The sequence below is a fragment of the Melopsittacus undulatus genome, chromosome 1 (assembly GCF_012275295.1).
Source record: "Melopsittacus undulatus isolate bMelUnd1 chromosome 1, bMelUnd1.mat.Z, whole genome shotgun sequence".
NCBI classification, from domain to species: Eukaryota; Metazoa; Chordata; class Aves; order Psittaciformes; family Psittaculidae; genus Melopsittacus; species Melopsittacus undulatus.
In genome coordinates, this window is record NC_047527.1 from 70608501 (window position 1) to 70623721 (window position 15221).

Below are 15221 nucleotides of genomic sequence, written 5' to 3' on the forward strand. Positions count from 1 at the left end.
TGTCTTTCTGTTTCAGATTTCTTCTGTCTTACTAGTGCCATCTACTACTACCAGCTGTGCAGACTGTGTGAAAAGGGTGTGTGGAATTACTTTGCAAGCCCAACCCAGATATTTTCAATTGTTCAGATTCTTCCAAGTTTAAAAATAAGCAGTTAGATTTGTTATGTGACACCATGCATATATGTTTAAATTAGTTGTCATTTGCCACGATTATACATGCAGGGTATTTGTGAAAGATTAAACTTTTAATTCATTATTTATTTTGAGAGAAGAAGTTATGGCGAAATCGAATTTTCACTCTTCCTACCCCATCTCTCTGGATCTAATCCAGTGGTCAGGGACATCTGTGATAAAGCATAGCTTGCTTTTAACAGCAGTGTAGTTAGGATAAGTGGAGTAAGACTGATGCATTAATAAGTCTTTGGATATTGACAGGGAAATGGGACTGTTTGCTAATAGTATTTTGGCTAACCTCTTGTATATGTGCATGTGCAATTATGTGTTTTATTCGCTTGGGGTGGACATTTTGTGTTGCTGCGTATGTCTAGCTTATGTTAGGAGACATCTGCTTCTAGGCATTGATTTTCTGCCTCGTACGAAACACAAAGGAGGACACATGATGTTTCATACCAAGTAACATGCTTTTTCGATACTGGCAGGCCAGGCAAAATCTTCAATTACTCTGTTACTGTGCTTATGGACCTAGCAGACCAACTGCTCTGTCAAAACCAGCACATCCTCTTGTGAGAATTTGATACTGGCTGTGTAGCCAACAAGTGACTTCATGGTGTGTAAACGTCTCCAATGTCTCTTCACTAGCTCTGAATGTGGGCACTGATGACACACAGGTGGTAATGGGTCTCATGCCTTCCATTATTGTGTGATATTTTTTTGGTGTATAACAGCCTAATTAATCAGGGTGGGAGAAAATAAGTTTGGTCAAGCATTTTCCTGGACATTTCCATCCTTTGCTGTCTCATCCTGTTTCCTGATGCTGTGATATTGAACTTGGCCTGCTAGGAGACCTGGACAGGCAGGGGCTAACATCTGCTTTGGAAGCATCCTTGCTTTGCCAGCAGCATTCAGTGATGTCCTTCCATCTAGCAAAAGGAGCAAACAACCTGCTTTGCTCATACCTGCGTCAGTAGATGTCTCTAATAATTTCTTTATTCAAAATACTGTAGGTGACTATTATATCAGAAGTTGCATAGAAGAAACAATGCTGCACAGAAATAGCTGGATCCAAATAATGAATGCAAATTACATAGTATTTAATACTTCTTATATATTACTTCTGACTCAGAAGCAGAAACAATAGCATATAGCCTGGTAACATTCTTACTACATCAAATACATATACACGGTATCATTTGTGTAGGGGGAAAACAGCATTTCCATGCTGTATGTCCTGTGAAGGTGAGAAGCAGGCCTGTACTCTTCTCAATTACAGTGTGCAGCAGCTACAGGTGTGAGATGGTTTTGTTTCCCTGAAAGGAGAGTGCAACAAATGCTACACCCTTCCCACACTGGTGTGAGTAGCCCTCATTTAGCAGCATTTACCCTGAAGGGCAGGAGCTGGATGAGCTTGCAGGAGTAACTCAGACAGCATAGCAGTTATTTCTTCAGGGCTAGAATTAGATTTAGGACACAAGGTTCAGCAGTGGTTGGTGTCCTGTGGAAACAAGCTTGGTAGTCCTCCTGCCTGTGTGACCTGGGTTCAGCTGTAGCAGTTATTTTTCTCCTTCCCAGCAGCTGATGAAGTGTTGTGTTTCAATTTTAATCTGAGAACAGTGATGATAACACACTGATGTTTTAATTGTTGCTAAGTAATGCTTACTCTGATCAAGGACTTTTCAGTCTCTCATGCTCTAGCAGTGAGGAGGGGCACAAGAAGCCGGGAGGAAGCAGAGACAGGACACCTGACCCAAACTAACCACAGGGGTATTCCACAGCACAACACATCATGCCCAGTATAGAAACTGGGGGGAGTTACGTGGAAGGCCCAGATCACTGCTTGGGTTGGGCTGGGTATCTGTTGCCGGGTGCATCACTTGTGCTTATTGTGGCTTTTTTTCCTTTCCCTTTTAGCTTTAGTTTTATATTCTCTCTCCTTGTTATTTCCCTTCTTCTTATTTTTACTATTATTGTATTAGACTTTAGTCATTGGGCTGTTCTTATCTCAACCTGTGTGGTTTACATTCCTTCCTCCCCATCCCACCTGGAGTAGGGGGGGAAAGGAGGCGTGTGAGTGCATGGCTGTGTGGTTCTGTGTTAACAGCTGTGCTTAATCCATGACACTGTTAGTCAAAATTGGTACTGACCCCTCCACCCCAGTCTGATTTTGGTCACTCCCTGTGTCGTGGTTTAAACCAAGTCCCCCAACTCCCGGAGAGTTAGGAAGGAAAATCCAAAGAATGTAGCCCCCACGGATTGAGATAAGAACGGTTTAATTGCTAAGGCATAACACAAAACCCCTACTGCCATTTACTACTACAAATAATAATGATACAGCAAATAGCAAGTGAAAAGAATACAACACCCCACCAGCCACCGACCCATAACTCACTCCACCCTGCCTGGCCGAGCACCGCGTGCTCCCTCCATTTTTCTCTCCAGCTTTCTCTTTCCCAGTATGCATCCTGGGCATCACATGCTATGGTATGGAATACCTCATTGCCTAGCCTGGGTCAGGTGTCCTGTCTCTCCTTCCTCCCGGACTCCCCTCCTCCACCTGGCTGGAAAAAACCTTGAACAAAAAACACCCTCAAAACATGCTCAAACCATGACACCCTCCTTTTCTGTTGGTTTCAGGATTCGTTCGGTAGCTTAGGCCAATGACTAATCGATGGGGCTAAGGCTGGTTGCTGCTTACCTTCCTGCTGCAGGATTGCGTTAATGATTCACTGTAGGCAGGTGCATGTGCTACTAGGTACATGTACTCTGCCATACCTGTTAACCAGGTAGCCTGCAGAGGAGGAAGTTTTGGGGTTTGGTGCTGGTAAGAAACTGAAAACAAAAATTATGTTTGTGTAATGAATGCTATCAGTGTTTTTGTTTATATACAAAATACATGAACCAATACATGAACCTTACAGCAGAACTGTCTGGGAATACATCATGAGCCTGTGGTAGCCCACAGTGAAAGATTCTACATGGTCTGTTGTAGTAAGATAAAGAAGGCTGCCAAAATCTTGAAATAGAACTCTTGCAATAACAAGGATTGTAATTAACCTGACCACTTGAGAAGTCTACCTTTTGAAGGTAGAATTTTGTGGAGAAAAAATGTTTGATTTATATAAACCAGTAACATTTATTTTTTGCTTCTTTTGCTGTTATAAATGAGGGTGTGAGAAGGGTAAAAGCTGTATGCATGCCTTTGCTATGACCTATATTCCAAGCATGACACTCAAAGAAACATGATAAATAAGATCTTACACTGGAGTTTATTACTTCGAGAAGTGGGGAAGAATATGCTTTTTTTTAGTTTAGTTTCAAAATAAAAGGAGGTACTCTTTCCGGAGGATCTGTCAAAAATACTGGAGCTCTGTGTTACTTGTTGAGGGGCCAGCTATGACTTCCAGAAACTTGAAATCTTTAAATATCTCGACTCCCTTTTCACCCTCTGTGTCTTCTGTATTCAGGGTGGGAAACCTGTCACTCAGCTAGGAAGGTGAGTCCCTTTCACTTTTGTTTTGGTAGATGTTACTCTGCGTTTCTCCTGCCTTGCTTATTTGCTTGGGTGCAGTTTGTGTTGGGCTTAGCAGAAGCATTTTGGAGGAACCTTGCTCTATAGGCTGCATCCAGGGTATTCCTGGCTAGGATAGTCCAGTAAACGTCAGAGAGGATGCTAGATTTGCTAGCTGTTGAGCGTACTCGTCTCTCTTTGGGAAGAACTGTGCCAGCATGTGTCAAGTGAGCTACTGTAAGGCCCTGGCTCAGGGAACGCTCTCTGTATGCTGATAATTTCACCAATTATCACTATGCCAATGGCCTTCCTATTTCAGAGGAGGGGACCAAAGAGGATGTGGTGTGGCCGTTCTGACTTTATCTTGTGTCCTCAGATTTCCTTGACCTCTCTGACTCATTTTAGACTCGGAAATGATACAAAGTGGTGTGGCAGCACAGAAAGATAGGCTTGCTTGCCTATTTATTGGATCCCCCCCCTTCCCCCCCATTTTTTTTCAATACATTAGTTATATTTGATAGTGTCTCTTTTCAGTAAGATGTAGTAAGAACATATTAGAGAACTTTGCCTTTGCAGATCTAAAAGGCAGCTGGTTAGATGCCCAGGGAAGTACCATGCAGTTGCTTTCAGCATCCCAGAGCTTCCTTAGATGCCATGCTGCTGATGCTCAGCTTTGTCCTGGAGCTTGGAAGTTGTATTCAGGCTGGGGGTGGCAGCAAGTGGGACTATCAACACAGAGCTGAAACTGAGCTCTGCTGAGTTCTGCCCAGCTGAAAATTGGGCTTTCTGCAGGGTCAGTGGTAAAACTCCCATTGACTTCACTGAGTCCCAGATTTCTTTGTTTTGGTTTTTATCAGTTGTGAGGAGGAAACTCTGTAGTTAATCCCTTCTGAACTCTTCTGTTTCCATTGAGTTTTTCCAGCTAGTAGCTTTCAGATGGGATGGACACCCTTGTTTCAGTAGTCTGCCAACAGCTTGCACAGCCATACAATGCCAGATCTTCATGTGATTTTCATGCAAGGGGAAGTTTATTTGATGATATTCTTTGCCTGCATTTTCTTGAAAAAATAATTCATTATTTGTTTTTCCAGCCATTGGTGTGATTTGTGTTTAATTGACCCAGGCAGAGATAAATCTAATACAACAGCTTTTTATAAGCATGTAAAGTTGGTGGATGGTAGAGGGGAGAAGCCTTGTAAACCACCCTATTGTGATGTTAGCTGCAGGATAAGTTCCAGAGTTGAAGGCAGGCATTAAGTGCTCCATAATGAAAAAAAGCTTGTGAAACTTACCTTTTTTGGTATCAAAAGCAGTCCCAACAAGACAAAAAAACCAAAGGAATCAGACATCATTAATACTGCTGTTTCATTGGTTTTGTCAAGGAAATAGAAATCTTTTCTCTTGATTCAAAGACTAGCTCTAAAGTACAGTGGGTTTTGGTGCTTGCATTCGAGATGTGTTCTTTTTCCATTTCTAGTGTAACCATGGCAGTTCATGTTATAAGGTAGTCTAATATACCCTGCTTCTTGTGTGGGTTTTGTGGGCTCTCATGAGTTTGAAGCTAGCTCAGGCATGTCTATGCAATCTTGCTGTCACTGCTGTGATGCCCCACCAGTACTTACAGAGCAGCCTCAAGCATGTTGGCATTGGGTTATCTCTGGGTAGCTTTTAAAGCTCCTACGTAGTGGATGTGTCTGCTCTCTTAGTAACATTTTCTCATTTATAACAGGTAATACCATTCCCATGGCTTCAGTCTGCTGATGGAGATGATGCAAGGTCTTGGTTTTACTCTAAAGCCCATTACAACCCTGACTCTTGTCTGTCTCCTGTGTCCTGAGCCAGTGCCACACATCAGTAAAATGCCCAGAATAATCATCCCTGATCTAAATGTGTGTGATAAAGAAGGAGGGTATTTGGCTGCTTCCTCTCTCATTTGATACTGTCTGGGTGTGTTAACATGCCTGATTTATCAAGATTTTCTTCTTAGCATGCTTTGCACTGTGTGAGGCTGTTAAGTGCTCAGTTGATATCACATCCTTTTTTGTTTTGCGTGATTTAAAATCTGTTAAGTACCACATGTGCCTACAGGATACATTAAATGGAATTTTAAATGGAAACTAACTAAACAAATGGGTTTTGCTGACATAAAAATCATTAAAACATTTCTGTTCTTACTTGATGAATCAAAATGAAACTTCAGAGCCCTACTAATCAGCTGTTTGGCGTTGTAAGTGTATTTATCTGTGTTAACATTTGCAGTTTTCTTTTTCATAGGATTTTCTGGTTTTATATTAATGTAGGTCTCTCAACTCCAGTAGAGTTGGAGTAGGGTTTATTGCTTTACATTTAATTTATAAATTTTCTTCTAATAAATCAAGATACATTTCAGTTTAAACTAAGAAGTATTCCTGTGTCACTTAGAAAGAAGAGAGTATCTTACAAGTCAAAGGAAAATACATGTGGTTCTCATAAGAGATTTTATTAAGTCAGTCAGCACCAAGAAAATCACCTGAAGCAGTTGGATTTCCTGATAAAAGTACCTGTAGCATCCCATAAATATGGGTTCTGAGAGCAGTTAAGTGTTGTGTTACAACTGTATGTTTCTGTATCTCATTGACATTGAGTATTTGCTTCATTAGCCTTTTTTTAATATATTGATGCACCTGATTTCTTACTGTGTGATGGAGTATGAAGTAAGACTGAATTATAAATGCTAATTAAGAAGATAATGAGAAAGGAATGTCCTAGCATCTCTGAGCCATTTCTCTACAAGTGAATGCAAAATGTATCTCATGAAAATTGTTAAATCTTTTAGGGGATTTGTTCTAGCTCTGAAGAGAAGCTTGTCAGCCCTGTAGTTCTGGTGCAGGCAGTTTCCCACTGAAGAGCCCACTAATCATAGAACGACAGAACGGTTTGGATTGGAAAGGACCTTAAGACCATCTACTTCCAACCCCTTGCCATGCAGGGACACCTCACTGTATTATAAAAGTAGAATTTAGCCAGCATAATAAATTGCATCAGAATTTCACTAGCGATATATGTTGTTCGTATCCGATTCTTTCAAAGCTATTCCACCCTCTGTGTCCCTTGTAAACAATCAAGAGAGCACTTTGCTGCAGTAGGGCCATAATCTACTGAGTCTTCAAGCCTCTAGCGAGTGGTTCATTCTTGGTAGGTGGTAGTGACGTTGTAAAGTTTGTTTGCACAAAACCAGAGCACAGTCTGGGATACGTTTGCTCAGTAATGCAGTGCAAATGTGTCTTGGAAGTTACATCTTAATTGGCAGTGGAAGTCACACCAGGGAAGTTTATATATCAGTGTTGCTAAGCAATATTTTTTTATATTTGTTTATTTGAATAGCCTTATTGAAAGTGGTTGTTGATAAGAGATTAAGAAAGGACAGCCACACTGAAATCTGTACAGCACCTATAACTTTAGGGGACTTGGCACACAGTGTATTTCTGAGCTAGCCTCAGGCTTGTGTAAGCATATCTTTAGTCTTTGACCCGTCTTGAAACAAATTATCATCTCATTGAAGAGAATTACTCTCATGGTTTACTATTAGGCCGGGTTGGACAGAGCCTTGGGTGACATGGTTTAGCGTGAGGTGTCCCTGCCCATGGAAGGGGGGGTTGAAACTAGACGATCTTAAGGTCCTTTCCAGCCCTAACTATTCTATGATTCTATGAAAACTAATGTAATTATTGGGTGCTCATAAAGCCTGTTCAACTAATAAGTTACCTTTCCAGACCTTAGAGTGTTACTGGAGAGCTCAGTGTGGAGTTGTGGCATGAGGCATATGGGTGACATTTGTAGTGCCCCTGCAGAAATACAGCTGACTGGTAGGAGAGTGAGTGCAATTGAAGGATGCATGTTTATCTACAACATGTGGAGGATACAATGCCAGGAGTGATTTCAGCTTACTTAGAAATGCTCTTGGCTTTGTTTCCATGCCAGTCTTTTTCCACAGGTGAGCATGGTTAGTTAGAATCCAGTTAGCCAACATGAACCTGACTATAATTTCATGAATAATGCTAAGGAATCTCACTAGTTGTCTTGCTAGGAAAATGATTTGACCTCGTGGTTTTTGCAGCTCAGCCAGTGGGTTTGCTGTCTGCAGGGAACTGGGTGTACAGTGTCTGTCTTTGTGGTTGTAGTCTTCTGTCTGCTAATCTGAGCATCCTTAAAACAGCTCAGTGAAGATTTGAAACCACTGAGAATAGAACAGTGCCCTACACTTGAAATATTAGCATGGACACTAACCAATACCACTGTGCTTAAGCATCAGTAACATTAAAATAGAATCATTCTGTTTCCTTATTCAAGTATACCACTCAAAGCAGCCTGATTTAGTCACAGTAAAGGAGATGGACAACATTTCACATGAGCGTGAGCAATGTTTACATTATTATCTCTTCTGTTATCATCATCATTACTATTGCTTGGACTGGAATGAGACTAATAGCTCAGTACTGCATAAGTGGGAAAGAAACAAATGTGTGTGGATAACAGAGGAAGAAGTAAAAAATACTGGTGGGAATAAGATTGGGTAGTTGGTTACTGAATACTTTGCCCTAATGCATTGCTGGTTCCCCTCAAGTCACTTCAACAGTTATTGCTTGGCAATCTTTTGATTTTGGTCAGTGTGAAACAGAGGTAGTTTTAGCTCAGCTGCTGATGGCTAAACTTATTTGCATCCTAAAGCCTGAATATCTTTTGCCTTTATCTGTGTTTTGGTTCATCTGGATCTTCTTCTCTGACATATGTCCTTGGGAAAAGACCATGGTTTCACCGTCCCTACCTAGGGTGCTATTTTTCTACTATTGCTTTTCTAGACCAAATTTTTTTGAAGGCATGTTGTCCAACCTCCGGTATGAATTGTTAGTGGGTTTTTTTCTGATCAAATCTCTGAGGCTAAAGAATTGCAACTGTTGGTGTATCTGTGACTGAAATATGCAGTACTACTGCAGTTTAGATTGCAGGAATTTAATGTTCCAGAGTAACTCATCTATGCTTTCTTGCCTTTAACCACACAAGACTTCTGTTTTAATTCAGCACGTGTTTCAGCAGATGAGGCAAATATTTACATAATGTTACCTGCTCTCCCATTTCTCTCTTCTTTACTAATGCACAGCGCTGTGGAGTTGCACGTGATGGCACCAGCTCGTAGTGTGGTCTTTGCCACACACTGAACATGTGGGTGGTATCTGAAAAGTCCTGTGATACAGCTATTAGTGATACAGACCTCACAGTGCTTATTCAGTCATTAATTGAAGTGGGCGTCTGCCCAAATCCTGGGATTTGGCTGCTTTTTAAAACATTTTCTCTAGGGCTTGTGTTCTAGTTTGTTTTGGGAACTGATACAGGTAGGTCTGTTAGGCTCCCTAGTGTGACTGTGATTAATAGGTGTGAAAGCATTTATAGGCTGTAATATTATTCTTTGATCAGTTAAAGCTCACCCAACCTACAGCTCTATCCTTGCTTTTACTCTGAGGGTTCTCGAAAGGAACAGCGAGGTGAATTGCACTGCAGGTAATCAAGTGTTTGTACTTATGACTTCCGGCCCTAAAAATTGACTGTATCATGAAACTGATACATGAACTACCTTGTACTGGATCTTGTGGGAATGTCTTAGTGACTGGAAGGAGGATTAGGCTTTTATTGGAAGATAGTGCACTTTTAACCTAAAGTGTGATTGATGTATAAAAAAATAAGTGTATTTGGGGATACCAGCCATAGGCTAATAAGTCATTTGGCATTCCTGCCAGAGGATGAGCTCTTGATAGTTCAGCCACTTAGTGTCACTGTTGGAGTCTGTAGTCCCGGCTAGAAGTTGATTTTTCTCTTGTTTGGCAGCTGTGCAATGCTTCACAAGCAGTTGAGCAGCCAGGTCTTTGCCGTATGCTGGGACACATCTCAGCCTCTTATGAAATGGGTCACATCTGGAGAGAGATCCATGGTAGCAAAATTTATAACAATGAGCTTATTCACCTTTACGTTTGAGACTGGGAAACTGCAGCATGATGCTTTTTCGTGATTGGTTGATTAAGTTTGTGAAAGCTGTGAAATTACAGGCACGATGTTAAGAACCACTTCCATTACACTGTGTCATCTCACCTTGACTTGTTTATTTTTCTCTTAATTTTACCCTTGGGCAAGCACGGTCATGTGCTTCCACTCCTGCTTCCTCTTCTGCAAATGCTTTCCTTCAGTTTGCCTCTGGTCTTTTCTTTTTTTTCCCTTCTGGCATTAAACCTGTTTTTATAATACGTAAAGCTGTAGGGTTTCTCATCAGTAGAATCAAATGGAAGATTAAAAATATAATTAACTTTCATTTCTTTGCCAAAAACAAATTATTTTTTCCTGTCTATTTTGGGTGACTTCGCACACCCACAAGGGAATCATTTCATCATGTCTGTCAGTGCGATCCTGCTTTAGAAATGGAATGATCTTTTAAAAGTAATATGAAATTCAAATAAATATTACAAAAGATAAAAATGTGAAATAATTATATGAGCTATAGTACCCAGGAACTCAGATAAAGACTGCTTAAATAAAATGGTCTTATTTAAAAAAATAAAGTAGCTTAGGGAACCATAACTATTCCCTGAGCCATATCCATGTGGGAGTAATCCAGTTCATTAGTTCGTTAGTGTCTGCTGGAGATTGCAGCTGTTTGGAAAGTGTCACACTTTTGTAATATTATAAATGTTACAAAATGTTGTAAAATAATACTGGAAATAAGTTACTATAAGAGTACTATATTTTAGACCTGTACTTTACTTCTGTGTATGAGACAATTACATGCTGGATCAACTCCTGTCTCTTTAGTAGTTATGGACACTGGTGCTCATCTAGTTTCTTTTCTCCATCTCTGCTGGATTTCTTTTACTTTTGTTTTCCATTTTCAAAAGTCCTGTGATAGTTTTACGTTGGTGCTAATAATCTGTATTTCCTTTACATTTGTGTTGCATTGTGCTTTTTCTGAGTTGCTGTGTCTAGAAGCTGGAGGGATTTTATTTATGAAGAGGAAACTTGTCTTACTGTAAAGCAGGTATCTTTTTTCCCAGCCTGTGATCTAAGTTTTCTTTGCTTTGCCATAAGAAGAAATGTTCTCTGAAGGTATCTGCTTTGAAGGCTGTATCACTAGGCAAGAGTGACTTCTACACTGCTGAGTGTGTCCTCATGGTTTGCAGTTCAAGGTGTGCCTCAGGGCTGGGTTTCTAACTATGCAATGCAAGTCACCAGAGAGGAAGAGTGAAGTTACTCATCTGTTTTTTTTTTTTTCCTCAAACAGCAATGTGCATGGATTTCCCCTCAAAAGAATACAGGAGTGCAACCACCTGAAAATTGACAATGTTTACTCCCTGTTTTCCACCCAAGGGACACACTGTGCTTAGCACTGAGCACTAGCATGTTGATTTATTTCTTCTAATTACAGGATGGGACATACAGGAATTTCACAGAGTAACCCTCTGTAACTGTTCCAGGCTTGTGCATTGACAAGACTGCAGATTGACTTGACTGAGTTGGAGGTCTTGTGCTAGTTGTTCGTTCTATCAGAAATTCATGTTGCCTGTAATTCTGGTGTGTTGAGGGTTGGTTGCTTTTTTTGGTTTGGATTAGTTTGGGGCTTTTTTGTTCTTGTCTGGAGCTCTTGCAAAATTCCTGGTGATACCCATGGGATGAAGTCTGACCTCTACCTGTAAAGCCGCCTTTGCTGTACAGGGCACGGCAGAGAGGATTCCAGATTTTCTTGAGCGTGGTGTGTGTGTATGCACGTTAGACCTTATGAGAATAAAGACAATCTCTGCATAGCATTCCCATGAGGTGGAAGTCCCAGGACCAATTCTGTTTGAAAGAGAGATTATGTTTTTGCAGGATGGGATTGTAAAGTCCAGGTTGCATCCTATTACTTGGTAGTTACATATTAATAAAGTGTACGTCCAAAGGGCTCATGTTACTTTGCCTTGAAGTTCTTCATATGGTGAAACTTTTCTTCACTTCTGTTACATTTCTTCTATGTGCTGTGCTACAGAAACACTGGTCTTATTGGTCAGTTGGCTTATTTCTCCTTTTCCGTTTTGAGAATCCTGATGCTGTTTCTGGGACTAGTGCTGGTAGGTTATTTATGTATTCTGCATAATTATTTCCTGGCTATTTGCATGTTTTTCAGCTTATGGTAAAGTGAGATGAACAATTTCAAGCTTCAGTAAAAGGCACTGTACATTTGTGTATTAGAATCAGCTGATTGCTTTTACTGTGTTTTCATTATGCTGGGTTGAAGCATTTATGTAACCATGACTGTGTCATAGGTTTGAAGTGTTCCTGCTTGTAACTTCATCCACAGACTAATAGCAGATAGGGGTCTTAACAAGTATCTTAGGACTGAGCACAGGGAAAGATGTTTGTGGAGGAAAAAAATTTGTTGAGCTGAATTTACTTTGAATTTAACTTGTACTGAAGAATGGTGTGCAACTTTTTAATAGTATGTTTTGTTTATAGGGTTGAAAGTACCCATGCTTTAAACAGGCTTTTAAATCACATGCTTTCTCTGTGCATTATTTTAGTGGGGGGACAAAAAGTGAGTACTTTTTTATTTTCCTGTATGACCATTGTGACAGAGAAAGAAGTCCTTTTCTCACTCACATTCAGTAATATTAACAGGCTTCTCAGCATCTTCCGACTGCAGTTACTACAGCCTGTCAGAAGGCAGCTGCTCCTGCAGGTCCAAGGTAGAGTTAGAGCTGTGGTTTTAAGTGTGTGCCTTGTGGAGCTAGTTTCTGAGATGGTTTAGAAAGTTGGCTAGCAAATGCAAAACTCTGCCACGTATCACTCTACAAATGTGAACTTTAAAGGGATCTGTTTCCACTGAAATAGTTTGAGAGATGTCATTTGGAAAATGTTGAAAACCAGGCATTTAAAGCAGTCACAGTGTTTCAAGGGAACATGTAGTTTCTATTGTGGAAAAGTTCATATGAGGTCACCTGAACTGTTGCTAAGTTGGAAAGGCTGCAGTGGGAATGTTTTCCCTTTTTCTTTCTCTGATGTCTCTGTAGGAAGTGGACCTGCGCTGTCCTTTCTGCACAGAAGAAAAGGATAACTGTAGTATCTAAAAGACCCTGACCATGTAGTGCCAAAAAGAATGTGCATTGTTATGGATCTTACCTAGGTAAAGTGAACATCACTGGTCAGTATGTAACTGATGCTTTTGATGGTATGATGCCTGATTTCCTGACACACACTGCCCTCCCTAGCCCTAAGCAGTATTGTACAAGGTCTTTAACAGGAGATTTGGCTGTAAAGAGTACATAAAAAGTGGCCAGATAAAAATTGCACTCCCATTTCAGAGCTATAAATTGGTATTGAGGTGTCTGGCCTTGTTTGCTTGTTCCTTCAGAAAACCAGTTGCAGCTTTATGTTATTGCTAGGGAACAAACACTGTAGCATAATCACAGTTTACTTTCATCTCCTTCATCAGGCTCAAAACTCAGTCATTCATCGTTTCTCTCCTGAAGTTTGAAATCTCTTCAGTTTCAGCTGCTTTCAGTTTCATATTTGTTATATTACCGTTGATTTATTTCTCTATCTCTGTTCACTGTGAGATCTGGAATTTACAAGTCTGGGTAAACCATAGAATCATAGAATAGTTAGGGTTAGAAAGGACCTCAAGATCATCTAGTTCCAACTCCCCTGCCATTGGCAGGGACACCTCACACTAAACCATATCACCCAAGGCTTCATCCAACCTGGTCTTGAACACTCCCAGGGATGGAGCATTCACTACCTCCCTGGGCAACCCATTCCAGCACCTCACCACCCTAACAGTAAAGAATTTCTTTCTTATATCCAGTCTAAACCTCTGCTGTTTAAGTTTCAACCCGTTACCCCTTGTCCTATCACTACAGTCCCTAATGAATAGTCCCTCCCCAGCATCCCTGTAAGCCCCCTTCAGATACTGGAAGGCTGCTCTGAGGTCTCCACACAGCCTTCTCTTCTCCAGGCTGAACAGCCCCAACTTTCTCAGCCTGTCTTCATATAGGAGGTGCTCCAGTCCCCTGATCATCCTCGTGGCCCTCCTCTGGACTTGTTCTAACAGTTCCATGTCCTTTTTATGTTGAGGACACCAGAACTGCACACAATACTCCAAGTGAGGTCTCACGAGAGCAGAGTAGAGGGGCAGGATCACCTCCTTGGACCTGCTTGTCACGCTTCTTTTGATGCAGCCCAGGATACGGTTGGCTTTCTGGGCTGTGAGTGCACATTGAAGCCGGCTCATGTTCATTTTCTCATTGACCAACACCCCCAAGTCCTTCTCCGCAGGACTACCATGAATTTCCTTTTTGCCCAACCTGTAGCTGTGCCTGGGATTGCTCCAAACCAGATGTAGGACCTTGCACTTGTCATGGTTAAACTTCATGAGGTTGGCATCAGCCCACCTCACAAGCATGTCAAGGTCCCTCTGAATGGCATTCCTTCCCTCCAACGTATCAACCGAACCACACAGCTTGGTGTCATCAGCAAACTTGTTGGGGGCACACTCAATCCCACTGTCCATGTCAGTGACAAAGATGTTAAACAAGACCGGTCCCAACACTGATCCCTGAGGGACACCACTCATTACTGGTCTCCAGCCAGACATTGAACCGTTGACCACAACTCTTTGCATACGGCCATCCAGCCAGTTCTTTATCCACCGAGTGGTCCACCTATCAAATAGATGACACTCCAATTTAGAGACAAGGATGTCATGTGGGACAGTGTTGAACGCTTTGCACAAGTCCAGGTAGATGACGTCAACTGCTCCACCCCTGTTCATCAGTTCCATAGCCCCATCATAGAAGGCCACCAAATTGATCAGGCAGGATTTTCCCCTAGTAAAGCCATGCTGGCTGTCACCAAGCACCTTGTTGTTTTTCATGTGCTCTAGCATGCCTTCCAGGAGAATCTGCTCCCAGATTTTGCCAGGCACAGAGGTGAGACTGACTGGTCTGTAATTCCCCAGGTCATCCATTTTGCCCTTCTTGAAAATGGGGGTTATATTTCCCTTTTTCCAGTCATCAGGAACTTCACCTGTCTGCCATGATTTTTCAAATATGATGGCCAGTGGCTTTGCAACTTCATTCGCCAGCTCCTTCAGGACGTGCGGATGGATTTCATCAGGGCCCATGGACTTGTGTACATTCAGGTTCTTAAGATGGTCTCAAACCAGATCCTCTCGTACAGTGGGCCCCAAGTCTGGGTTTTCCCAGTCCCTGCGTCCGCCTTCCAGGACTTGGGTGCTGTGGTCAGAGCCTTTGCCAGTGAAGACCGAGGCAAAGAAGCCATTCAGAGTAACTTCTCCAAGTTCTGTGTAGCCAGTTCTCCCGAAAGCTTCCGGAGGGGGCCTACATTGTCCTTAGTCTGTTTTTTAGCCGCTACATACCTATAAAATCCCTTCCTATTATCTTTAACATCCCTTGCCAAGTTTAGCTCCAATTGGGCCTTAGCTTTCCTAACATGGTCCCTAACTACCCTGACAGCATCCCTGTAT